General features: G+C 41.6%; 1 protein-coding gene across 2 annotated transcripts in view; it reads left to right on the top strand.

Moving 5' to 3' along the window:
* Sdk1 (sidekick cell adhesion molecule 1) overlaps window positions 1-27,141 on the top strand; it is a 974,090-nt gene that overhangs the window by 139,715 nt on the left and 807,234 nt on the right. The window lies entirely within an intron of this gene.

Here is a 27,141-nt window from a genome sequence, read left to right on the forward strand (position 1 = left end):
ATAAGTCCAGCATAGTGGTGCAGGCCCAAGCAAAGTTATAAACCATATTATAATTAAAGCAGTAGTATATTGCTCACTATAAAACACTGGAATACTTGGAAATTATTTCCCTACTGATAGCAACTTTGTTTTTGAGTTTTACAACTTTGGTAGACTTCATCAGAATCTGTTAGGCTATAACTATAAGATAAAAGAAAGGCTCCCAAGCTACAGTACTATGACATCTTATACTATGAGATATTCACTTTGGTACAAATAATCATAGGCAGGTGGGTTAGGTAGCGCATTGTGCTCCAGAGAGAACAAAGAAGAACTGAGTGTTGCATTTTTCCTGGGCTCACAGTTAAGCCAAATGTACAATCATTCTTTTAAAATAGACAGGTAGCATCAAAAAATGTTTTCTTTCATCTTTGTGCTCAGCAAGACTCGAAATGAGCCTTAAAAGACTAAGTCTTTATATAACCATGGAATGATTTGGCAATCGCTATGGAGTGGAAGTGGTATTGTGAGCACATACAGTCGTGACCTTCAGTGCATGGCCGGTGGGGGTGGGGTTGGGGTTGTTGCAGGCAGACACACTGGCAACGGGCAAGGATATAGACGGTCTAGGGTGTGTTACTTAATAACTCACATTCTGAGCAAGTTAACTGTTCTGAGCATTTCACGTATGCTGAATCCTTGTGACAAATCCCAAAAGGGTCTTTATCCCTTTTTACTGTGATCTGAATAAGTCCCAGTAAGTAACTGGATCCAGGCATCTCCTTCAGGATGCTGGTCTTTACCTGTGAGGTTGCCCTTTACATCTATCTGTGGACATTGGACAGAATCAGTACTTGGGATTGCACTTCATTCTTTCCTCTGCTTCTCTTCTACCCCTCAGGGTCTCCTCCCTGCCCCCACTCAGTTTACATGGTCCTACCTAAACTCCAGTGTGTATTCTCAGGGACATCAGCTCAGAGGCCTCTGCTCAGTTGGCTGTCTCTACAGAGGACTGCCATTTTGGAAAATGTCAGGCTCTGTAGATTGCAGAGTCTCTTCTGTAGGATCCTTGTGTAGCTGGAGCTTTACTGAGGATCTTTTGATCCTTCCACAGCACTGATCAGACAGGAAAGCCTGTCTTGCCACATTAGTGATTCAGGAACATGATCTGCTCTGCAGCTGATAACTGCCTACCTGTGTACGCATTAAGTATTGAAGTTCCCAGTGTTCGCAAAATGCTGTGTGCTATTAAAAAAGAATTAACAGCTTTCTCTAAAGAACAAAACTAAGCCCAGTGTGGCCTTGTATTAATCCCTGCCTAGAAGTTTCACAATCAAAAGGGCAAAATGTGGGCAAGCCAAGATAAATAAGTAAAATTGGAAAATATGCAAAGCCGTTAGAGATGTCCCAGTGATTCCCAAGTAGGTAATAATGAGAAATGCACCCAACCTCTGTGATTGTGAAATGTGCCACCAGAACACTGGGCATTTGAAGTATCTCTTTGGCACTTGAACATCCCGTGAGCAGCAGACTGAAGAGGCTGCATAGTTACATGCAAAGAAAAGAATGCCCTGAAGTGAAAATAGAGTAAAATGCTATTTAACACTGAATTTTCAAATTTGAAAGTGTTAGTCGTATTATAGCAGAATTAAAAGTACTCTCAGATTAGCACTAACAAGTTTCCCATTACCTGTTTGACTTGGCAGATCTAAAAGTATTGTTAAACCTAAAAGATTTTTTAAAAGGTTAGAAGAAATAGCACTTAGCACAGTTTAGTGGGTTTTGGGCAGCACGGAAGCCACTGAAGCTCAGATAGATTGAGCACCCTCTGTTCATTCGGTTGGCTTTCTTTTCCCATTAACTTCTTCACCCATAGCAATGATCATTTGACTGTGTGCAGAATAGATGCCTATGCAGTTAGGTGCTAATGAACTCTCCTGTATGCACTACATTGTCCTCTGTGACCAGGACTCTGTAACAGTCTGGCGAGTGGGGATGGGGTGGAAGTGGGGCTGGGAAGAATGCACTTTACTTTGGGGTTGACTTTGTCTCCCATGGAGATGGCAGGTGTGTCAATATCAAGTTAGACACTAGCAAGTTGTAGAAGACAGGGATGTTCTGTCACTCGTCTTTTATTTATTTTTCCAATTTTATTAGGTATTTACTTCATTTACATTTCAAACACTATCCTGAAAGTACCCTATACCCTCCTCCCCCTCCACTACCTACCCACTCCCACTTCTTGGCCCTGGTGTTTCCCCTGTACAGAGGCATATAAAGTTTGTAAGACCAAGGGGCCTCTCTTCCCAATGATGGCCGACTAGGCCATCTTCTGCTACATATGCAGCTAGAGACACGAGCTTTGGGGTGTACTGGTTAGTTCATATTGTTGTTACATCTATGGGGTTGCAGGCCCCTTCAGGTCCTTGGGTACTTTCTCTAGATCCTCCAATGGGGGCTCTGTGTTCCATCCAATAGCTGACTGTGAGCATCCACTTCTGTGTTTGCCAGGCAGTGGCCTAGCCTCACAGGAGACAGCTATATCAGGGTCCTTCGTCTTTTCAACAGTAGGAATCTTAGAAGAATTCCCCACGTCTCAAGAACAGCTTTTACTTAAAGCAGAGTACTTGGATTGTTTTATTATTTTGTTGCTTAAGTAGCTTTCTAAAAGAGAAAGAGTCAAAGCATGTTATCAATGACATTTGGGGGGTAACAAATGTGTTTCTATTTCCTACACGTTCAATTTACCATCTGCCTCTGAACAATTGTGATATTTACAACAACCAAAGTCTTTCTGTGGATCTGAGTTTGGAACCTAGAAACTTGTGTATACTAGAGGATTATCCTAACCTCCCCCAAACCTTTTAAAACTGAAAACATACACACACACACACACACACACACACACACACACACACCCCTAGTTATTTCACACATATGTATACATGTAGCTATCTTTAGATAGAAAACATTGTAACTAAAGTATTTTAATACTTTTAAAGTTTCAGGCTAGTTTAAATATATAAAGGTTAATTTGTTTTCCATATTTAACTTTCATATGTAAGGTGATTATGCTGGGAACCGAAATCTGCAGCGAGAACAGATACTTCTCAGTGCATTCGAGCCTGCCGCTGGTGTGAGAGCTTCCCATGTGTGTGAGGCTTGCTCTCGCACATTTGATGATGAGCATTACACTCACAGGTGTAATGTTCTCCCCTAGTTCAAAGGCGACGTATAAATTGTGGCGGTGTCCTGAGAACATACATTTACACTTTGGCTGTGTGCTATTGCTGGGGCTCCTCTATCTCTCCTGCTTTCTGAAGACCAGGCACGTCTTAGGAAAGATCTGCAGTTCTCTTGTGCATGAGTTGTCACTTTGTCAGCTGAGGCTCCCTCCAAGTGGATATTCTCCACTTGTGGGGCTCACGTGTTCTCTCACCTCCAGTTTCCTGTGGTGAACGTGAGGAACAGTGAAGTGTCCTGGCTTTCAGCTTGGATCCAAAGAGGTTTTTTTCTGGATGATGTTTAAGCTTGGAGCTTCCAAAGACCAGCTTAAGAGACTGATTTGAAAAGGAATGGATGGGAGTGGGAAGGAATCCTTAGAGGCTGATAAGGGTGGCTGGTGGAGAAACTGAGTCACGGAGGGGCCGGCACTCAAAACAAAGCAGCAAGTTAGAAGCTGTAAGGCAAGTTCTCCACCGCCAAGAGGCAGAATGCTGTGAGATGTCTGAGTTTCAAAATATACATTTTGTGAGCTTCAGATTAAAGTATGTCACTTGAAAGTGGCAATTATGAAGACAGATGTAAGAATTCTACATCTAGTTAAACTACTGTCACGTGATTGGGGATCAGTACTTCCCGATGCACTATTGATCTGTGAATCCTTTCAGAATAATAATAATAATAATAATAATAATAATAATAATAAGATTTCAGAAACACCTAAGATGGTGACAAAGTCAAAAATGTAGCCCACACACTATAACAGGAGTGAACTAATTTGATTATATGCAAATTGTGCGTTGACTTCAATTGGAGCTGGATAAAGATTAGCAACAGGCTGTGAAGACAAGTAGAGTCACTGACACAGAAAGTGCCAGAGAGCGCAACAGGATTCCTCAGAGAGCGCAACAGGATGCCCCGGGTTTCCTGGATTCACTGCTAAAACAGCGAGTTATTTCTTTCTCAAGTCCTGAGTTCATATGCATCCCTGATTCATCTCTATTCCAGCAACACAGGCCTGGGGAGGGGATGAAAGGTAGGGGAAATCAAGGCATCTAGGATGTAGGGGTAGAAATGGTACTAACATAACAGATCTCTAAAGGAAGCAGAGAAATAGAGAGCATCTGTTGAATGCTGAAATATTTTTAAATATAGCGCTTCATATTTAAAAATAATTTAACTACACACACACACAGGTAGGCACACACACTCATACAAGCATGGATGTACACACACACACACACATGCACACACACACACACACACACACACACACACACACACACACACACACACCATGGTGCATGTTTGGAGGTCAAAGAACAAGTTACAGGGTTCAGTTCTCTCCCTCTACAGTGTAGGTTCTGAGGATTAAACTCAAGTCGGGCTGGGCTTACATTAAGCACCCTTAACCTGTAAGACGTCTTGCTAGCCTGGTAAGCAGTATTTTTGCTAGCTCACTTCACCTAGCATGGCTTTTCAGGATTATTAAGTCCCCGAAAAGACTAAAACAAGCATTTATTCCAGTATTAATTTGAAAGTGATTTAAAAATATTTCCCCTTAACTCTTAAATGTAAAAGGCTGGGAGTAACCACGTTCACGGGGAGGTGCAGGGGAGGTGCAGGCAGGCGATCGATTGCAGATCTCGGGGAAGAGAACAAATGACTGGTAAGAGCTGGTCCCTTCCCTGAAGGCAGTGTCAGCACAGGTGTGTCTAAGAATTTATGTTTTTTCATTATGGCCAACAGAGCTTGGGTTATGTTAGACAGCAAAGAAGAGCACCTTTTTTATTTTTTTTATTGAACTGGACCAATATCTGTCTTTGGAAGAGGAAAGTATGTGGTTAATTTTCAAGATTCTTATCAAAGGAACAGTGAAGTTTTGAGCAGCCTGGCTGAGTAAGCCAGATGTCGCCTTCCACAGAGAGAATTTCTTCTGTGTGTTATAAAACAGATTCCTTGGGACAATGAGGACATAATACATTCAGAATGAAATCATAATTGATTAAATATCCTGGACTGTGTTTTAATCAGGGAATCAATTGTTTTTTATACTTTTCCCAATTTTATTTGCCATAAAGAGAATTCTAAATGTCTAGTTCTTGGTATTCTTAACTGAGTTAGTTTTGCTTTGTTTAACTGAATAGATAGGAAACTTCCAATTGAGAAATGAGAGATAGGGCTGGAGAGATGCTTCAGTGGTTAACACATTGGCTGATTGATCTTCCAGAGGACTCTGGTTCAGTTCCCAGCACCCACATGGCTACTCACAAACATCTGTGAATTGAGTGTCAGGGGATCTGATGCCCTCTTCTGGCCTCTTGAGTGCACATAAATGAAGGCAAAACACCCATACTCATTAAAATAAAATAAAATAAAATAAAGAAGGCAGAGGCGAGAAAGAAGAAAGAAAATTGAGGCCAGATCAGACAGATATGGGATTAATTAATTCATTTTATTTAATTACTTTTTAAATGAAAAATTCAATTTGAGTTTGTTGTATTCTCTAAATAGTAAAACCCTTGCTCTCTTCTTCCTATGTTCAAACAACAAGCAAATAGTTCTTGGTACATAACTACCAATCTAGTTTGATGGGCATTGTTTCATAATTCATTTGGTTCAGAATTATAAAAAGATAATTGGGCATAGATATTAAAATAACCAAAGTTGTTGTTTGCTGTCAATATTTAGCATGATTTAAAAAATTCTTTGTTTTGAGATAGAATCTTTCTGCAAAGCTCAAGATGGCTTCAAGTTCATAATCCCCAACTTCCTGAGTGCTAGGGTTACAGGTATGTGTCACCATACCTCTCTGGCACCTTCAGTATATTTTAGAATGCCTATATTTTATTAATTTTTCTTTAGGAATATTTAAATATCATTTTACCACTCTGAAACTTAGGGACTTAATACTTCATTCTAAACAAAAGAAATAAAAGACAAACAACAAAACCTACCTGAAATATTTAAGAGCACTACAGTGTTTTTTCATTTTTCTCTCAAGTAGCAGGGCTAATTAAAGCCATTTCTAGCCAAGTCAAGTTTTGGCTAGTTAATGTGGTTATTATGGTAGAGTATTTAAACTTTGGGTTTAAGTTAGGAGGTCTATGGCTTTTTCTTTTTCTTTCCTGAACGACATAGTTCTTCTATATTTTGCAGTTGGTGGAAACGTTGTAAGAACTACTAAGATAAAACACACACACTTTTCTTTTCTTGCCTAAGCTGTTGTTCTGCAGCTGAGTACCATCCCTGAGACAAATCTGCTATCTTTCTGTGAGACTGATTTATGTCTTTGCCCAGGCAGATTTACAGCCTTTATCTGTTGAACACTTTATGAATGACTGGTATAAATCAAGGGTTGAATGAATATTTTTCCCTTTGAGCATAAATCTATGATTGGGAGTTTGATTTCCGAATAACTTTTGGTAACCAATTTAAATTGCCATGATATGCCCTTTGCCTGTATTTTGGTGTGCTGAATAGCTAAAAATATGCCCTAATACCATAGTCACTTTTATGTTAAGTAGGTCTAGAATTTTCATCTACACCTGTTCCCGACCTCTATAATAAAGTAGAAAACAAACTTACATGGCAGAATCCTATTGACAGAGGAAAGTGCCACTCTTTTGGTGAGAAGTGGGCATGAAAGAGCAGTCATGTTTAATCTCAAAGCTCCTGATGAGGAATGTGCCTTCCTTTAGAGGGGGAAAGTACATAGGAAATTCCACTCATTTTTAGGACATTTGATGACTAGAGCCTTGTATCACCTCTTCTGGGAAAGTGCATATGAAGAAACATCTGTGATCTATTGGATGCACATCTGTTTTCCCAACCCAGGGCTGGTGATGATAACTGAAAATCAAATGTATCTGCTGGTACAAGTTCAGCCAACTAAAGTTTGGGGATAAACAGCTTTTATATTGAGCATGTGCTAACTTTTCCTTGCTTTTATCTCTAAGCAGTTTCATCTAACAATTATTCAAATACCATTTACATTGTGTTCAGGACTGTAAGCAATGGAGAGATGACTAAGATGTACAAGAGGATGTATGTAGATTATATGCAAATTGTCATTGAAAACTTCACTTTTAGAGACTCTGTGAATAGCAGATACAGACAAAGAGGGGGTTATTATTATTGACTTCTCAGGCAAATGTCTCTTTGTTTCTCCCTGCCCCCTGTGGTTCCCTGTGGTTGGAAGAAAGGGCTGGTCAGGTGGCAGATGGTCCGGATTATTTTCAGCAGAGCTTTTCTGGTAGTAGGAAGAGCAAACTCTGCTGGTCCTGTATGCAGAAGATAGGGGAAAAGAAAACAGCCTTGTGGGGAGACTGTGATGAGGGGCAGTCACAGGACACTGGGCCAAGGGGAGCAGAAGGGAGGGGGGCATTGTAGGATGGGAGTAACGTGGGCTTGGTGGCTCTAGACTTGGGCCACCTGATTGTGTCCAACGGCACTATTTGTTCATTGTCTTCCAGAGTGCCTTTCCTCTAAATACTGAAGTATAAGAAAACCTACTTTCAAAGATTCTTACAGATTTGGGATTCAGTGGGTTAATAATGTATGTGTAAAGCCCTTGACACAGTACCTGCCTGGTATGTTATATTCAACAAATGTCAGCAAAGTATCGCTTCAGTCTGCCAGCTGCAGCTGTTCTCAGAACCCCTGGACCTTTGCTCCTCTGACTTATTTAACACTATATAACCTAGGCTGTCCTCAACCTTGAGTTCTTCCTGCTGAGCTCTCTTGAGCACTTGGATCACAGGTGTGTGCCATCTTATCCAGCCTTCTCCAAAGGTGCTTTCTCTTCTTCATCTAGGGTCACAGCTGCAGACTTTAATTTTCCGAGTGAATCAATTCACTTCCTCCATGGAGTCAGATTGTACCGACAGCCACTCTGTACAATATGACCAGTTTATTTTCTGAACTGGCCACGAGTCCTAAATCTTTTCAGTGGCTCTTTGCCATCGTTAAGGAACTTATAAGTAGCCTTCCTCATTAAAGGTCTGAGAGTTCTTCAGACTCCAGTCCTGGCCAGCCTTCCCACCCTCACTTCCCAGCGGACATTTGTGAATATGCACCATCGTAGGACTTACTGCCTCCTTCCCAGTGATGTGCAGACAGCCCTCCTGCTCAGAACTGCAGGGCAGTCATACTGTGGCATAAACAGCACCACGCACGTAGAGCAAGGGAAAGTGGCGCACGCCTTTAATCCCAGCACTCGGGAGGCAGAGGCAGGCGGATTTCAGAGTTCGAGGCCAGCCTGGTCTACAGAGTGAGTTCCAGGACAGCCAGGGCTACACAGAGAAACCCTGTCTCGGAAAACCAAAAACAAAAAAAAAAAAAAAAAAAAAAACAACAACAACAAAAAAGTATTTCTAGGTCCTTTAAAAGTTTTTGTTATAACATTAAAACTCTGTGAGTTGTGCATCAAAAGGACACTAGACTGAAACAGTTGTGAAAGCTTGTATGCTGCATATATGGCATGGTTCGTTGGAGTGTTTGTCTAACACGCGTAAATTAAAATAGTCATCATGAGTAATCTCAGTGATGCCCGCCTTCCTGTCTTGTCACCAGCATGTGACGTGGAACAGGCAATTTTTCTGTGTCCTGGTGAAGTCCCACACTTCATTGCTATTTTGGATTATGCTTTGAGTGTTGTGTAGAATCATTTAAAGTTCTCTCTGTCTTTCCCCCATCTCTAATACTTCATTCTTTATGTTCATTTATGTTCATTTGGTCTCTGCTGAGTCCCTGTGGCTGTGCATGTGGTGTCTCTCCGAGGCTGGGGTGCCCGTGTCCTCACCAGCTCCTTCTTCCTTAAGCTTGATTTAAATCTTATCGCCAGTGCCAGCAGTAGGGATCACTACTGTGCTTCTGTCCTTCGTGACCAGTTGCATCTTCGGACGGTCTGTTTTGTAAAGTGCCAGGTAGATTCATCTCTACGAAATACGGAAACAGCGCAGCTATGCCATTTGCAGTCTGTAAGAGAGCTAAGATGCAAGCAACCAGTCACTGGCAGGCTTTGGCAAGATTCTAGTTTCTGTTTTGTTTTGTTTTTTGTTTTGTTTTGTTTTGTTTTGTTTTGTTTTGTTTCGTTTCGCTTTGTTTTTGAGACAAGGTCTCATGTAGACCAGGCTGGCCTAGAGCTGATTTTGTTATGTGTCTAAAAATGACCTTGAATTCTTCATCACCTGGGACCACTTCTCTGAGAACTGGGGTTACAGATGTGAGCCATGGTCTACAGCTTCACTTTTGGTCCTTACATGGTGATTTGTGTTCGAAAGAGCTGGTATGAGGTTGCCTTTTATGAAACTGCACCTGGTTAATGTGCTGCGGTAGCTGACCTTTGAACCTTGCCCTGGGGAGAGAGGTGTTAACTGACCTGTGGTAGCTGAAGCGTATGAGTATGTACCACTATCGCAGAAATGTAGATTCCTTGTGTGTCAGGACCATTTCACAAGTGAAAATACTGAATTTTGGAAGGGTTACTTTACTGCCTTCACTCAAACACCTAAAAAGTGGCAGAAATCCACTAATATGGCTGTTTGCCTGCCTTTAATATTATAAAGAAGCAAAAGTTCTCTTCATGCCTCTGTTAAAGAAAATACTGATGGAGGCCATGGTAAAATAGATTGCCTTTGGGGGAAAAAAAAAGTCTCTGGATTTCTAATTAAGTCTGTGTCCAGTGGGAACTCTACTTGTCTTTGTTTATTTCATCTTCCCACACAAGATAGGCAGGGCTAGTATAAAACACGAGTTATTGTTTAAATTTGCCAATAAACCTCTCTGACCAAGAGGTTGATTTTTGAAATGAATCATGAATCTTTAGCCCTGGGTTGAGAAGGACAAGTTCAGAACAAATAAATAAAAAGTTTCTGAGAAGGAATGTCTCATCCCAAAAGTTAGCCAAGTGAGGAAAACTGGCCTGTAGGTTAGCCGTGCCAGTGATGTCTGTGAGGCTGCCTCATGCATGGCTTCTCCTCTGGCTAACTGGTAGCAAGGGTCACAGTGAAGCAGTTACGTTTATGGGAGTATGATCTTAGATGCAGTGCAGCCTCTAGGATCTCGAGGAGACTCATTTTGTTTTGGATGCAGGGATGGACAAAACCAATTAATACTCAGGCCCAGAGAAAACGATGGATGAAAAAAATAATAATTTAAGATAAAATTTTCTGACATTATTTAGTGCTTCCAAAATGTCAAACCTTATGTGCAGCTCTTACTAATAATGTAATTCTCATAAAAAATCCTGTTAGTAGGTGTTATAGTTATTATTTTAGAGATTAAAAAACCAAATTAAGTGACTTTTCTGAGGTCATAGAAGCTACTAAGAAATAAAGGTATCCCCCCCATACTCTTTTTTAAGGTATGCCACATAACTCTTAAGTAAAGGACACTAGACCAAAACATTATTAAATAAAGCTATTTGGTGAGTGTGTCTACTTTGATTAGGTTCTCTGCCTGCTCCATGGTCTTAAGATGGACTTTTTTGTTGAAATATATTTGAAAATGTGCTTTTGTTCCCAGGTCATTTGCATTTTTATATGTATGCATGACTGTTTCTTTATATATCTTTTAATATTTAAAATGTCTACAATTTTGGGGCTAGTGAGATGGCTCAGTGGTTAATAGCAAGTCTGTCGTGCAGAAGTTTAGTTCCTGGTACCCACCAGACATCTCCTTGTGACTCCAGTTCCAGGGGATTCAGTGCTCTCTTCTGGCCTCCATGGGCACCAGGCATGCACGTGGCACACATACATATGCTTATGCAGGGGAAATATTTATGCTTTGTGCTGGATTGTTTTGTGTCAACTTGACATAGGCTTGAGTCATCAGAGAGGAAGGAGCCTCAGTTGAGGAAATAGCTTCATAAGATCAGCCTGCAGGGCATTCTCTCAGTGATCAGTGGGGGAGGGCCTACCCCATTGAGGGTGCCATCCTTGGGCTGGTGGTCCTGGATTCTATAAGAAAGCAGGCTGAGGGAGCAAGGGGAAGCAAGCCAGTGAACAGCATTTCTCCCTGGCCTCTGCATCAGCTCCTGCCTCCAGGTTCCTGTCCTGTTTGAATTCCTGTCCTGGCTTCCTTAGATGACGAACAGCAACAGTATGGAAGTGTAAACCAATAAATTCTTTCCTCCTCAACTTGATTTTGATTATGATGCTTCATCTTAACAGTAAAAACCCTAACTAAGAGTATGCTTAAAAAATAAAAATAAGGGGGGCTGGAGAGATGGCTCAGCGGTTAAGAGAACTGACTGCTCTTCCAGAGGTCCTGAGTTCAATTCTCAAGCAACCACATGGTGGCTCACAACCATCTGTAATGGGATCTGATGCCCTCTTCTGGTGTGTCTGAAGACAGCTACAGTGTGCTCACATAAAATAATAAATAATTCTTTTTAAAAAAATTATAAAACCAAAAATGATCATCATATAAAAACAGAGATAGAGTACCTTGGTTGTAAAACAGGACTCCTATGAGAGTACAGATGACATTACTCAGCCATTATCTGTTATTGATTATCCTAAATGAGGACTGTCTGTCAGAACTGCCTATTTCACCATGGACAAATTGTTTCAGGAAGAAGAGACTGCAGGAGAGATGTGTAGCCCCCTAAAACTGCACTTAATTTCTTCATTTCCCGAGTACCTCCTATAAAGTACACTCCTATAAAGGGTCACAACCAACTTTTCCCTTAGTAGATCCCTCAGTTTCCCAAGGAGAGAGCCTGACCCTCCCCGTGTGTGCTAATAAATGCAGCCTCCTCTGTTAAAGGTCAGACTCCTGTCCTTTCCCTATCCCCTGCTTTGTATTCTGCCCTCAGAGATTCAACAAGGAAACAGTACATTTCAGGGTTCCAGAAACATCTCTCTATTGTGACTCTGGGCTCGTCATCACCCCAAACACTCTCTTCGCTGGTCCCCAGCTTCTCTTGGCCCCTGAGCATATTGCCTTTTGTGACAGCTAACTTGTGATTTCGATGACCAGTGGTAGATTCTAACAAGAATCTCTAAGACCTCATTCCACCATCTTAAAGGAAAAGGAGACTGAGGCCTGGGTAGAGTCAGGAGCCCAGTTGTTTTATTAGTTTTATTTACTATATTTTTTTTAACTTAGAAAATGTACATTCTTTGCTGTCAACTGAAACTTCCACACCCAGCGTTCCTGATAATAAAGTTTTCAAAGAACATAGTAGTATGAAGAAGGCAAGGAACCAGTTTTCTGTGAAAAATACGGAATGCCCCCCCCCCCCTTAAGCCACATTATCCATTTTCATAACCAGAATCCTAGCAGCTTAACTCTTCAGGTAATTAACCTGAAACCATACATATTGGCATAGATTATGAGGCCCATGCTTTTCAGTCATATTCTACACCGCCTCATCCAAGTAAGGAAAACTACTGACGGTGAATACCAAATCAGCCTCTTAGTATTAAGCTTGCAAAGGCAGCCACGAGTGGTGAATGGAAAAATCAAACTTTTATGGTGATCCTCATTCTAATCCATTCTTAGTTCAGCCAGAGGAGCAGCATGGCCCAGTGGACTGAGGGGAGGATGGGGAATTTGGAGCTCGAAGATAGAACCTCTTCTGCAGCCTACTAGCTCTGTGACCTTGACGAAGGACAGTGACCTCCTTCTGCTTCTTCATATGCTAAGTGGATCTACTCAGTGGAAATGAAGGGGCTTCTGATTTAAGCAAGGTGAACAAAGAAGCAATACAGAGATTGAAAGTATGCAGCTAGGAAAAGAATCTCCCTAGAATTCCTTTAAAGCCCATCTCTTCCTACCTGTTAAACTAGGGTTAAAAGACATTAAATTTGGGGAGATGTTTCGTTTGGTAATGTGTTTCTCCAAAGCACACATTTAAAAAAAAAGACTCCTGTGGCCACATTTTTGTAATCTCAGTTCTGAGGAGACAAAAATGGGACATCTGGGAGAATGGCTAGGTTTTAGCATACTAAATGGGTTCCAGGCCAATGGGGAAAAAAAAATGGTGGCCAGTACCTGAAGAAGCACACTTGGTTTTGCCTTAAGGCTGCACATATACAGTAAAAGATAGCCAGTAGATGGATCAGTAGGTGGAAACTTTTTAAGTGAGTCTGCTGCATAGACTGATGCTAAGAACTCAGTCTGTGCAAGAGTAACAAAGCAGTCTATGTTGGGCCACTGTAAAGAGAGAAGAGCTCCATCCTCTAGGCTTTCACGTGAACTTTTCCAGGAAAACAGCAGCGTTGGTTCCAGTCTTGTTAGCTCTTGGCTATGGCGTCCACAGCAGAAGCATCCTGTTGTCTTCGCATTATGATGCCTGCTGGGGCTGAGTCGGCATATGCTGGCCCGTGTCATCCTGCCCCAGTCAACGTTGACTGCAGGCAGTTTTACTTTATCTGCTGCCACTGAATTCTGATGTCATGGTGTTAAGGGGTTGACTTGTACCATTGCAATCTTGTGCTTGCTCTCGAGACAGTTCTGGGGCAACAGATTCTAGTGGCTGCCCTGTAAGCAAGTGTGAGTAGCAATGCAAAATGACAGCTTGTTTTATATATATATATATATGTATATGTATATGTATATATGTTTATGATGAACTTGTATGAGAGTTTTAGATATTTAAAAGCATATTCTTATAGGAAGGGAATGTATGTTGCCAGGTTTTTACACAAAAAAGCTGTTTAGATACAAGATGGCTAGAGACACATCCTACCTTCCTTGTATAGACTGGCCTGCACCTTCATAGGAAGTGGTGGGTTGGGTTGTGAAGTATACTGTTGCTCACACTGAAGTTGCTTTTGAAGGAGGAAGTTACCCCCTTTTAGAATAAGAGCTTGCTAATCTACAGATGAATTTTTTTTCCACCTAAAGGGGGCTTTCCTAGACCAATCTGAAAAATTTGTAAACTTGAATACTGCTGTTCCTCTTTTCCCAGAATTTAGTGGCTGAGTCTCATCCCTGTGCAGATTCATAGCCTGTTATTACTAACTTGTAAATATTCATTTATAGAAAATACTGACTAGAATTCTTAAGAGCTCTTTTATATTGGTGTTGAGGTTTCTATCTGATTTAAGCTAGGTTTTCTTTCAATTTATGGGAAGGCTTTCCCAAACAAGGATTTATCTTGATTCAAAATGTCTCCCCAAAGATTCTGGGCAGCTAAACTCAGGCTGACACTACTTGCTTTCCAGTATGACTTTCCAGTTTTTAGAAGTCCAAATGGTAGAGCAACTGTCTAGAATCACCAAGTAGGGACCAAGGGTGTGGCTCAGTGGTAGAGCCCCTGCCTAGAATCCCCCAGTGAGGGGCTGGGGGCATGGCTCAGTGGTAGAGCCCCTGCCTAGAATCCCCCAGTGAGGGGCTGGGGGTGTGGCTCAGTGGTAGAGCCCCTGCCTAGAATCCCCCAGTGAGGGGCTGGGGTGTGGCTCAGTAGTAGAGCCCCGGCCTAGAATCCCCCAGTGAGGGGCTGGGGGTGTGGCTCAGTGGTAGAGCTCCTGCCTAGAATCCCCCAGTGAGGGGCTGGGGTGTGGCTCAGTAGTAGAGTATCTGCCTAACATATGAAGCCTTGGGTTCTATCCCCTATCCTTCATGTATGGGATTGGTGTGGGTAGATGTTAGTTGCCTACTTTAGTGTTTTAATACTTGGAGAAGCTGTAGGTTAGATTTGATTTCTATTGTAGAAGAAGTTTTTAGACTTTTGTATTGTTAGTAAACTCTCATCTCTAGATTTTTGTGTCAACTTTCCCCATTTCTCTTTTTTTCTCGTCCCCCATTTCCTCTGCTTTTGCTTACATTTATATGAAATGTCCTAGCACACTGCCAGAGCAAATCCCAACATTAAAGACTGGCCAAGAAACTATTAATCTTTGTCTGTCAGGCTTTAAGGACTAACATCAAGTATAAACACATGAGAAATCCTTTCACTATTCTAAGTTCAACTGAATCAGAATCATTTTAAGAGCACTCCTTTCTTAGTGGGAAAAGAATCCTATAGTAAATTTGGTAGACACATCTTTAAAGTGTCTCTAAGAAGTACAGTCCTGACACCGTTGTAAATTGCTTGCTCGCTACAGTTGGCTGCAAGAATCTGTGTTGTAGACAAAATCTGATGTTAAAGACTTCTGTAAATACAAGTCTCATTTAACCTTTGTTAAATAGGCTGCTTTGCATACAGCTGCTACAATACATTAGTAGGTGTTAAGAATTGCTAATCTCAGGCATCAGGCAATTTCAAGTAGTGTTTCATTTAGGCAGTCGATTGAAGGAAGTTCAATAGTGGAATAATAAGAGGGAAGAGGCAGAAACTATAGATAGCTGTCTATCTCATAACCTGTTCTTGTAGCAATTTGGGCTTATTTTTTGATGGTCTTTGTTCCCTGCTCTTTGAAGACTTACTGAGGAGTGTGCCCGCTGTGCTCTTCACTCTACCAGGTCAGAGAGCCAGTGAGCAGGGGGATGCTCAGGCCTCGTGTAGAAGCCCATTAGTGGAGGTGAGCAAGGCCACGGGCTGTTTCTTTCATCAAGAACCTGCCAGAGAATTTCTCATTGGTTGGTCCTGATTTGGTGTGAAAGTTGGAATTTTTACTGAGGTTCTTGGTGTTAATTGTTTAAGGATCGGTGTCCTTTAGAGTACTACATACCTGCACTTACCACGAGGAAGTGCCACTCACTTCCCTTGAAAACAGAGCGCCACGACTGAGCTAGCATTCCAATTATTGGGAAGCACACATATCTCTTCATTCAGTTCTCACAGTTTTATAAGCATCGTCTTCATCTTATGGATGAAGTCATCCCTGGCTCAAAGATGCTATGTAGCTCACATAAGGTTATTTTGTCAGTGAAGTGGTTCAGCTGGGATTCCAGCCCAGGCAATTTCATTCAGCAAGATGTTGCCCCATGACACATTTCTTATCTATGGGATTGTTGCAGGTCTGTGGGTTAGACAAGTTTTGTTTTATTTTGTTGTTGTTGCTCTGTCAAAATACCTGAAAAAAGTAATTTAAAGAAAGGAAAGCCTTATTTTGGCTCACCATCTTAGATTGGCTTTTGCACTGATGTGGGTCTCTGATGGTGGCTTGCATCATGCCAGCCAGAGCATGTGGTGAATCAAAGTTGCTTATCTCATGGTGGGCAAAGAGTAGAAAGACAGAGAAGATGCTAGGGCCATGATACATCTTGTCAAAGACATGTCTTCAGTGACTACTTCCTTCGGTCAGACTCTTATCATCTAATAAGAACATCAAACAATGATCCATTTGTACAGCAGTTTAACCTTCCTAATGCTGCAGCCCTTTAGCATAGTTCCTTATAGTGTCGTGACCTCCAGCCAAGAAAGTATTTTGTTGCTGCTCATAATTGTAATTTTGCTATATTAGATTACAAATGTAATGTAAATACTTGTGTTCCCGATAGTCCTAGGAGACTCTTGTGTAAGGGTCATCTGAGACCCACATTTTGAGAACCATTGTGTTAACAGTTTAGTCCATAGTTCATGTCAGATCTTTTATTCACCTCCTGAGGTTTGGAACCTCTCATTGGTATAAGCCTTCAATATGTGTGTATTCTGATTACTTCATATCTGGAGCTTTTGGAGTCCTGTGTTGTGGTCGTACTATGTAGCAACCAAGGCGGAAAAAAAAAATCAGAACCAAATCGAGTCTTCCATGGTTAGCTATTGACTCCTGAAACTGGTTAGAAGTAGTCAACTTCATCATGAGACTTATTTTACTTTCTTTGTTTCATCAATATTTTTTGTGAGAGAAAGATAACAGACTAAAATTTAAAACTAAATTTTGGAGCATCTTCTTACCTTCGAGATCGCTATTTTGATCCCATTAATAAGATAGGAAGTTGTACCACAAAGAGTTAAGCACCAAAATGGGCGATTCATATTCTGATCATTTAATAACATTGACCCAGCTTCAGATAGTTATAGATCTCTAACTTATCCAGTCATCCCTGTGATGCTTTGTAATCATTAGCCTTGTTTCTTTTTCTCATTACTGTGGAATATAGTGATTGGGAGAAAACAAAACACTGACAAGCATAAAACGTGTTAAAAATCTATCCTAATGTCTGTCTCCAAACCCAGAGATTCTGACACCTGACCTCTTAGGGGCTGCCTCTTACAGATGAACCCTCCATGCTGTCTCAGAGGTCTAGATGCCACACTCTCTGCCTGCCTTGCAAGGGCGCCTCGGGCAAGGTCTCTGTCAGATTGGGCTTGCATTCTGGCACCGAATCATATCTCAGGGGATTTGCAATCTTAACCCCGATGGTACATTTCCAGCCTCAGCTTCTCCCCATAATCACTTGATAACCACACGGTGGTATAAAGAGATCAACGGAGGTTTTCTCTCCTTTAAAAATATATCTCAAAAGCAAGACTTCCCCTTGCTTGCCTGCATGCTAGACTTGAAAATTAGATATTAATTACATGTAAGGCTCTAAAAGAGCTTGGTACCCATGGCTTGCACGACAAGTTACCCTAAAGAATTTAGATCTATAATTGTTCAAAATAATTATGTCATTTTATTTTTACTGTAATATGGTTCTTAATTGTAACATTAGTGGGCACTGAGGACACTTCCAGGATTCACTCTTGAAAACTGACTTGGTAAATGGAAGTGAAATGACATTTGATGGATTTAGGGGAAGTTTAGATCCAATTTGCATTTCTGTGACATTTTTATGCTCAACTTTAGGATTTCTTGGTAAATTAAAGGCTTTAGGGAGATGATTATGAAATAATTGATTTAAAAGTATGCAATATTGGTTTTCATTGAACATAAGCTTGTGTGGGTTCAATTTAAAACCTAATTCAATACAGTTTAGATTTTGTATTCCCTGGACCTTTTTTTGGTGTATTAATTTTGTCATGCTTGTCATTCTAATCTAATGATGATTTAATGTTTGCAAAGCTGAGTAAATTTGTATGCAAGGAGTTCTGCTGTGTTTTTAATCAATGAAGATTGAAATTTGGCAACTGAGATGATAAAAAATGAAAAAATTTAAACAGAAAATGAAAATAAGATCCTACTTTAGAAATACTTTTATTAATGTTCTTGGCCAGGAACCATGTCATTTTTTTTTCTATCCTTTCTCTTGTGTAATATTTTGAAGGTGACTGGACTTTAAAAGAAGTAATTACCACTAAATCATGAAGAGTATTTAAATGAGGGCAGAGTGTTGTCCTCAGCCTCTTCCTCCATCCCTGATACCCTTGGTCTGGAACTGTAAGTCAGTAGAATGTGTGGCTGCCTTTTAAAATTCACCTGTGTCCCCAGGAACCCACACAGGCAGCAGGATGCTTAAAGAAGATGTATCTTCACCTCATTACGACTTAACTACTGCTGAGAACAATGTAAAACAGAGATGATCTAATGGGTTTGTGCAGTGCAATCACAGAAGGGTCCTTGCCAGCCCTCAGCGCCCAGGAGCTCCTTTTTCCAAATGACCTCAGGACTCTGGAAGAAGGTGAATCTAGCCCTTAAAAATCAAGACAGGTCATTTTATTGTAGCCCATCACCTTCACTGTCCAGGGCCTTTCAGGGGTGAAGTGAGATATTCTAATGCAAAACAACAGCACCCCAAAATTTAAAACCTGAGTGATAACAAAGGGCTCTTCATACGAAAAGAAGTCTTTTTACTCTGTGATTCCAGGAGTGGTTTTGGGAAGATATAAAAGGTAATATTTTTAAAGCTAAAGCTAGATTATTTTTTATATATACAGAGAACATTTAAACATAATATACATGTTTTAGAGCATATGAAGAACAACTTTTCTTAATGATACAATTATTTAGCAAACCTATAATTGCCCATTAGATACCAGCAGTCAAAATTAGACATGATTAAGGAGAAAAAAAATTATCCAAGGAGCTCCGTAAAAGCTTTAGCTGAATAGGAGTCATGCCTTTTGTAGTACTGGAACTTATTAGTGAGGCGATGGTGTAGCCAGCACCCCTAAAGACATGACACGAGGAGCCAAGTGGGTTCCCTTCTGTGCGAGCCTTGACAATTTCATTTTCATTCCCTCGTTTGATCCTCTCAGTCCGGAGACATTGTTAGGGCAAGTGGAATTGTTCTTAGATTTTACAGATGAAGAAGTGGACTGGAAATAATTAAGTTATCCAAGGACATGTAGTTAATATGTGCAACAATCCTTCACCCGGGATCTTTCAAACCAATCGCCACCCACACTTCACGATGCTTTTAATGCATTGCTTTTAAAAAATTTGTTCTTACCATTCTTTTGTTTTTCTGCATTACAGTTGATACTAAATGTCTGGTATTAAGACCTATATTATTTCATCACCCAAATGGATGCATCTTTATTTTATTTATTTTGCATAAAAGCATTTAACTAGGCTGTCACTATCTGCATGTCACCTGTCTTTTTCCTCTTCGTGTAGGGACAGCAGAAATGATTATGGCATGTAAAAAATTATGTTTTAACAGCAAGATAGTCTAGTCTCTAAGATTTACCCATGTACAAACTTCATATTCTTCCCTGTATGTGCAATATGGACAGTTGTAGGGCCATGTCTGGCTGCTGATTGGTCAACTGTAGGGCATCTCACTGCATTCTGTTGCCTCAGATGGAGGGATTGTCTGGAGTGTGGACAAATGCACTTGAGTTCTGACTCCGGTCTGTCTCGTACTGAGGTGGCTTCTCTTACCCTTGTTGCTGACCCCATGTGGTTCTTTGCTTCTTCTCTTTAACTTGTAGTTTCTCCCTCCTTGGACTCTTCTGTCACATCAGGAGCCCACATATCCCACTCTGATGCTTACTGCCCACTAATTCCTCAGTGACTGAGGCCCACTTCCACATCAGTTATAGAGAGTCTTGGTGTACAGTAGTCTAGTTAGAAACACCAGAGGGTTAGCCCATTAAGAACCAAAACCACAACCACAACCACCTTTTGTTTCCCCTTAGTGAACTTCCCATTCAAAATGTGGGAGGCGGCTAATGTTCCTCATACCATGATGATCCATACGTAGGAGCACACAGGCTCTGGATCTAGCCATCCCAAGAGGGGCCACCCACAAACAACAGCTATTAAACGGGATACTGCTTTGAGGTGTGGTGAGCCTTGACTGAGACTCATTCAGTCGACAGTAGTCAGCTGTGATGAGACGCATCAGGTAAGTCCAGAATCTATCCCCAAGAGTCTTTGGAGATGTGAATCAGCAATGCAAGAATGTCCTGAAAGGCTCAGCCATACTCTCTAGTCCTGGGTCAAGAGAAGCAGCTGTTTCTATGTCTTCCTATTTTGCTTCTTAAGGTGCAGTGTATCTGGGGGGAGCTTGCCTTGTTGAACAGGAGGGACAATGAAGATTATCCATAACTTGGTTATGATTCAAAGCTGTCAGTTTTGTGGAAGGAAGATCATCCAGTTCTTGAAAGCATAATTTCACATTGTAGGTCAGAATGGGGCAATCAGTTTAATTCCCAAACTACCCTACTTATTTTTGAAAAATTATAGCTAGGCTGAGGTACAATTGACATAAAATAAGTGGCAGATATTTAATCTGTCACTCAGTATGTTTCGAATGTATCATGAGATCATAACCAGAATCATGACAGTGGACGTGGAGGTTTCTCCTCAGACCTATAATCCTTCCACCAAGTTCTCTGCAAGTTCCTCTCTGTATTTGGCAAATCCTGAACTCCAGTTATCAAACAACCACCAAGATCAGCTTTTTGTTTTGCCTGTTAGTTGTAGTTTCCATGGTTTGGCATTTTATGCAGCACAAAGCACAGAGTTCATGGTCTTTTTGTTGTTGTTGTTGTTTTTGTTGTTGTTTATCCTAATTACTCTGAGATTCATCTGCATAGCAAGCATTAATATTGAATTGCCTGGTTAGTATTCCATTGTGTGGGTAAAACATCATGTTGCTATTTATTCTACTGATTATAATGGTAGGCATTTCCAGTTTTGAACTATGATGAAGCTGAAATGTGTAGGCTGTAGAAGTATGTGTCTGATGTAGAGCGCACCTGCCTGCTTCCCTCCCTCCCTCCCTCCCTCCCTCCCTCCCTCTTTTTCACATGGGAATGTTCCTGGTAGAGATCAGAGGATGATCTGTGGAGTTTAGTTCTCTGCTTCCAACATGTGAGTCCTGGGGATCGAACCCAGGTCACCAGGCCTGGCAAAAAGCACTTCGACCCAGCTCACGGGCACTATTTATATTTCTTACTGGTTAAAATATGGGATTTGTGGGCCCATATGATAGGCATCTTTTTAATAAGCAGTTTCCAATGTGACTGTGCCATGGTATACAGTAGTTCTAGTTTCTCTATATCTATGCCAACACTTAATGTAGATGGCCTTCTTAATTTTAGCAATTGTAAGGAATACATAGAAGACTCTTTTCCTGGGCTCATTTGCAGCGCCTCACATAGCTGATACTCAAAATCTGCTGGTTTATTGCCAGCAACCACAATTCTCAAATTCTTACAACACACGCTGTACTTGAGAGTGGGTCTGTCCCATCCTCTGATGACCCTCTCTTAAGAGGGTACTGTACATTTTGAACTAGGGTAATGGTAGAAGCCATGAAGTCAGATTCCTAGGTTCTAATTATCATGCAGCTGTGAGCTTTGCAAACTTGGTTTTACTTGATTTTTAAAAATAGTCTAGAACATAATAACAACAACACAGGAAGGTTCGAGTTGAGTACTTATCGGAGTTTAGTGCTCTGGGTACAGTTTGTGTTCCCAATCTGTTTTTTCCCGATTTTTTTTCTTTCATTCTGTGTGCTCCAGTTGGCATTGGTGACCTGGCAGAGTTCTGACTGTGGTCAGGGGTCTGGACACACTCTGCCTTCCCTGTCCTTGCCCTGCTCACCTGTCTAGCCTGTCCTATCTCCTCTCAGGGGTCTGCTCTTTTCACCAGTGTACACTTCTCTTTTACCTCCACCTCATTTCTGCCTGGCGCCCCGCCCTCAGACATCATCAGTGCTCCAGGGTGATGGATGCAGTCATCCTGCCTTAAAAACTCGACAAAAATCCCACCCACACCCAGAGGGCTTTTTAAAAGGCCAAATGGTTTTCTCTCTTCTAAAGTAAAGTTTTGGGGTTATGTCTTTAGCACGTAATTAAGAAAGTTCCAAACATTTTATGCCCTGCATAGTAGCACTGAGAGTATTTAATAAACATTGACAAAGAATTTTAGCCATGTGGTAGGTCGTATTCTGCTGATTAACAATTTATTTTATTTAGCTGCATGATGAACTGTCAGTGTGAACGCTTGCATTCTGATAATTTCTGATAATTTTAGAACAGGAGTAAGACAAAAATACTCAACAGAGATAATGGCAGCCTGAAAACCCTCCATGCCAAATATATTAAAATTTGAAATAGTGGAAGGCTAGAATCCAAATTCAGGAGTAATTAACCAAAATAGTTGACAGATGTCAGCCATGCTAATAAAATTTGTATACCCTGACTATTTCCCAGCTTGTAATTAACTGCACAGATGATGTGATCTGATTTTGTCACTAACTGCTTATTAATGAAGGAGATGATGACTAGTTACGAATCCATCGTGCTCGCTGAATACCGAGTTTAAACATTTCCCATTCAGCTGGCACAACTAGAAGGCTCAAGGCTTGATCCTGGCGTGATCTGCGCTTGTTCTCTTCATCCGTGGTTGTCAAGGGGAAACAGTGTGTGTTGATTTTCAGCTCCAACTGACCTTGAGATTAGTTCTTTTTATTTGCCGGTCAGTTAGCACTATGGCTTTTATTTTGGGATTAACTTTTTTATAAATTGCATGTTGTCAGGCTAGTGGAAATTCCAAAGTAAAATACAAACCAGTGCTTTCAAGTTCAATTAAAGCTGTGGAGAACATCATCTTCCAATGACTTGAAGGCTTGGATGTAGAGTATGTTTGGTCAGTAACCAACACGTTACATCGTTACATCGTCAGCTACAGTGTTACCTACTTTAGTATCAGAGACTGCTGCAAGTGTCAGTGCTAACTACCTTAGCACCTACGTGGCTGCTGACCTTCTAGGCACAAACAAGAGGTTGTGTCTGGTGTATTTGGCTTCAAAGCATGCACTCACAAGTACCAAAGAGCCCTCACTCCCCGCTCCATTCATTTATTCTACCAACCAAGAGCTTACATTATAGGCTAATGATAAAGTGAGCGCTGGGATATAGTGCTCTGATGAGTCAAAGTGTTCCGCACCCCAGAGCAGCTCGCACTCCTACAGTGAAGCCCAAAACAGAAAAGTCACACCAGTGTGACTGTCCTCAGCTAGGGAACTGGTATTACCATGGCTGCTGGAGGTCTGGGCGGGCTTCCTTGAGGATGTAAGGTGGGAACTATGATCTGAAGCTGAGCAGGTGAAAAGGGAGTGGGGGTGGTGTGCAAGCAGAGGCCACAGCTGGTGCTGGGCCCACTTGGTGAGTCTGGGTACTTAGAAAAGGCCCTGGAGGCTGGATTCAGAGAGGAGGGGGTCTCAGGTTTCATGGGGAATCCCTTGAGGCAGCTGAGAAGCAGGGGCAGCAGTGTCTGAAGTTAGAGCCTCTTTTAAACCTTGGCAGAGGGTGAGGAGAAGAGGCACTGTTGGTCACATTATGTGCTCTCTGTAGCTCTCACTGGGGGATGTACTACAATGAGCCAGATGAGAGAGACGTGGACTCCAGCATTTAGGAAGAGAGTTTGGGTTGTCTAGCCAACAAGCATGGAAGCCTGACAAAAAGAAAAAAAAGAAAAAACAAACCACAAAAAACTGTAGACACCCATGTGCAGCTCGCTGCCGGTGCCAGCTCTCTAACATGCCTCTTGCTTGCTTTCCAGCAACCTTTTCATCTGCTCTTCTCTTTTCTGCCCCTCCCCCTCCCTCAGGACAGGCTACAAGGCAGAGCTCTGGTGGCAGCTCTGGTTTCCTTCTTGCAGGGTTCCCCCCAGGTCTTGACGTTTCTTTACCTGCTAGCCAGTTTTCTGCTTCACCTTTTCACCTGTGCATCTCCATCATACACGTCCTCAGAGTCCCTTTGATCTCCCCTTTCCGAGTCATCATAGGGTGACTGATTAATCCTGGGCATTGTGGTCTCTCTCCAGGGTTCCCTCCTGTCCTCTCTCACTCACTTCCTATCTCTCTGCGAGAGGGATGTTTAATAAACGTTTGTAGAGTAGGGAAATTAGTTGACCCCAGGATGACAGAAAGTCGGTCTAAAGAAAGAATCTTTTTTTTTTTCTTACAGGAGAACTAGTTTTTCAAAGTTGTTTCTATTGTTATTTACTGGTGCTTTTATTTATTTATCTAGATAAATTGCCACTCTTTATTCTAGGCTTTCCTCAGAATCCTTGGAGCTCTTCCTGTCTCAGCCTCCCCAGTGCTGGCATCAGCATCTTGGCACCCCATGCCTCGCTGCAAAGTTATTCTCAGAGTGACTGTCTGAAGTGTAATCACATAACTTGGATGGTTGACCTTGACTGGCAACCTGACAGGATTTAGAAAGCCCTAGGAAACTAAGGAGGTTGTCTATGAGTACATTTACCAAGAGGTTTAACTGAGCACTGAAGAGCCATCCTGAATGTGGGCTGAGGACCTAGACTAAATAAAAAGGAGAAAAGCAAGCTGAGCCCCAGCATCCATCTCTCTGCTTCCTTTCTGTGGGTGCCATGTGAGCAGCTGCCTCCTGAGCCTGCTTCCATGTCGTTCCCACTGAGATGGACTGCGCATGCGCCAAAATAAGCCTTACTCCCTTACGGTGCTTTTTTTCTTAGGCGTTTGCAGCAATTACAAAAGTGGCTAATATGACCACCCAGGTCTGGATACAGTCTGCTTTTGTTCAGTATTCATCTTCCTCTCTGCCAACCTCCCTAGCTATGTGTCTTTCTCCTCTGGAGCCAGTTGTTGGGTCTCTCTCCTTGCCTGATCTGTCTCCCACAGGCCAGGGTCTAGCTGGTTTTGAAGGAGGCGCTCAGATCTTCAGCAGGACACCCCATGTGCCCAGTGACTTTATTTGCTGCCCACAGGTAGCCGCGAGGGCCTGTGCTTGCATATTGGAGTATCCTCTGATGCACATCACAGACCAAGCCATAGGAAGTCAGAACAATATCTAGTGAATCATATGGACAGTTAGGAGTAAAGCAAGCAAAGTGCAGGAGGTGTGTAATGTGGAGTAAATAAGAGAGTGAAGCCGTGGTTCCTACATGTAAAGCACTGTGAAATATCAGTTTAAAATGCACCATTATATCATCAGAATTAGTGTGCATATTTGTGAACGCTTTATGTATATTTTGAAATGTTTACAACCTGAAAAGATACACTGCTACATTCTTATAGCTTATGAAAGAATTTATATGAAGTCTACAAGTTGTGTTTGTATTAAAATTATTGACTTTGATGCATTCAGAATAGCAGAAAAAAATTACTCATGCTGAGCATAGTTTGGATAAAGCAATTAAGCTTTGGGAGGAATTATACTTCCTCTCTTCTGAAAAGGTAGGGATGCAAACTATTTTGTTCTGGCTTACTCTCTTGGGTGACATGGGAACCATGCCTCTGATGTCTTTTGAAGTCTTTGCAGGCTACCAGGAAGGCACAGTGTGGCATAGAGATGCCTTTGTGTCCTGTGCTGGTTGTGATGGTGGCAGCTACTTTTGTGGTTGCAGAGCCAGTAAGGAACAGGAGAGTGGCAGCGTCCATCAGCTCAGTGTGTGGTGCTGGTCTCGCTCACAGGCATGACACGTGCTCCTTTCTGTTTATGATGCAATCGCCTTCAGTGTTCCTCCCACGGATTCAGACAGTGCTCAAGTTTTGCTGTACCATCAAATGCGATCTACAGAACTCAGGGAGGAGTGTGCCTTGTGCTTAGTTCTGTTCTCTGCTTTGTCTGTCCTCTCCAACCCCCTTCCCTAAAGCTGAGTCTTTCTCCACCTCCCATCACCAGAATGCTCGTTCTCTAAGCTTTCTTACAAGGTAGGTTTTGCTAGAGAAGAATCCTTTTCATTTCCCTCAGTTGAGGATGTTTTGATGTCATCTTGGAGCATGAAGGATAATTTTGCTGGATATACAGTTTGTAGGTTGATAGTTTCTTTCCTTTAGCCCTTGGGAAGTGTCCTCTTCTGTCTTCCTTGTGTTTGATGAAAGTTTCGCTGCACTTTGAACTATTTATTCTTTTTGGATTTTAGCTAACTTGAAACACTATTGCATGTTACTTATCTGTATTTGCATGCCTGCCCCCCCCTTTCCCTGTCTGTCTGTCTCTCTCTGTCTCTGTCTGTCTGTCTGTCTGTCTGTCTGTCTGTGTCTCTCTGTGTCTCTCAGTCTCTGTCTGTCTCTCTGTCTCTGTCTCTGTCTCTGTCTCTCTCTCTCTGTGTGTGTGTGTGTGTGTGTGTGTGTGTGTGTGTGTGTGTGTGTGAATACACAGTGCACATGTGGCAGTCTGAGGACAGTTTACCTTCTGAGCCATCTTTCTGTACATGAACAATGTATTCTTTAGATAGTGTCTCCTTTCTCTCTCAGAGCTTCTAAGATACTTCATTTGTTTTTAGCTTTCCAGTGTTTGATTTTAATTGACATTTCACAGAACTCTTTGTTTACCCTCTTTGAGTTTCATTTAGTTTTCTAAACTGGGACTAATCTTAAGGCTTATGATTTCTTTCCTTTGTTCTCCATAGTTGAGTCCATCCATTGAATATTTCATTTCTATATTATTTTTCACATCTATAATTTCCATTTATTGTCTCAAATATTGTCTTTTTTGTTATTGTTGAAACTTTTCATTTATTTGTTTCAAGTGTATTTATAAGCATTTAAAAATGACTGGATAATTTAAAATATTATTATTTGTAACAGAGGGTATGGGTGTGCCCACATATGGTGTGTGTGTGTGTGTGTGTGTGTGTGTGTGTGTGTGCACATGAGTATTGGGGAAGGTGCCAAAGGACAATGTCATGGACACTGTTCCATGGTCCCATGGGTCAA

The sequence above is a fragment of the Mus musculus genome, chromosome 5, assembly GCF_000001635.26.
Source record: "Mus musculus strain C57BL/6J chromosome 5, GRCm38.p6 C57BL/6J".
In the NCBI taxonomy this organism is placed as follows: Eukaryota; Metazoa; Chordata; class Mammalia; order Rodentia; family Muridae; genus Mus; species Mus musculus.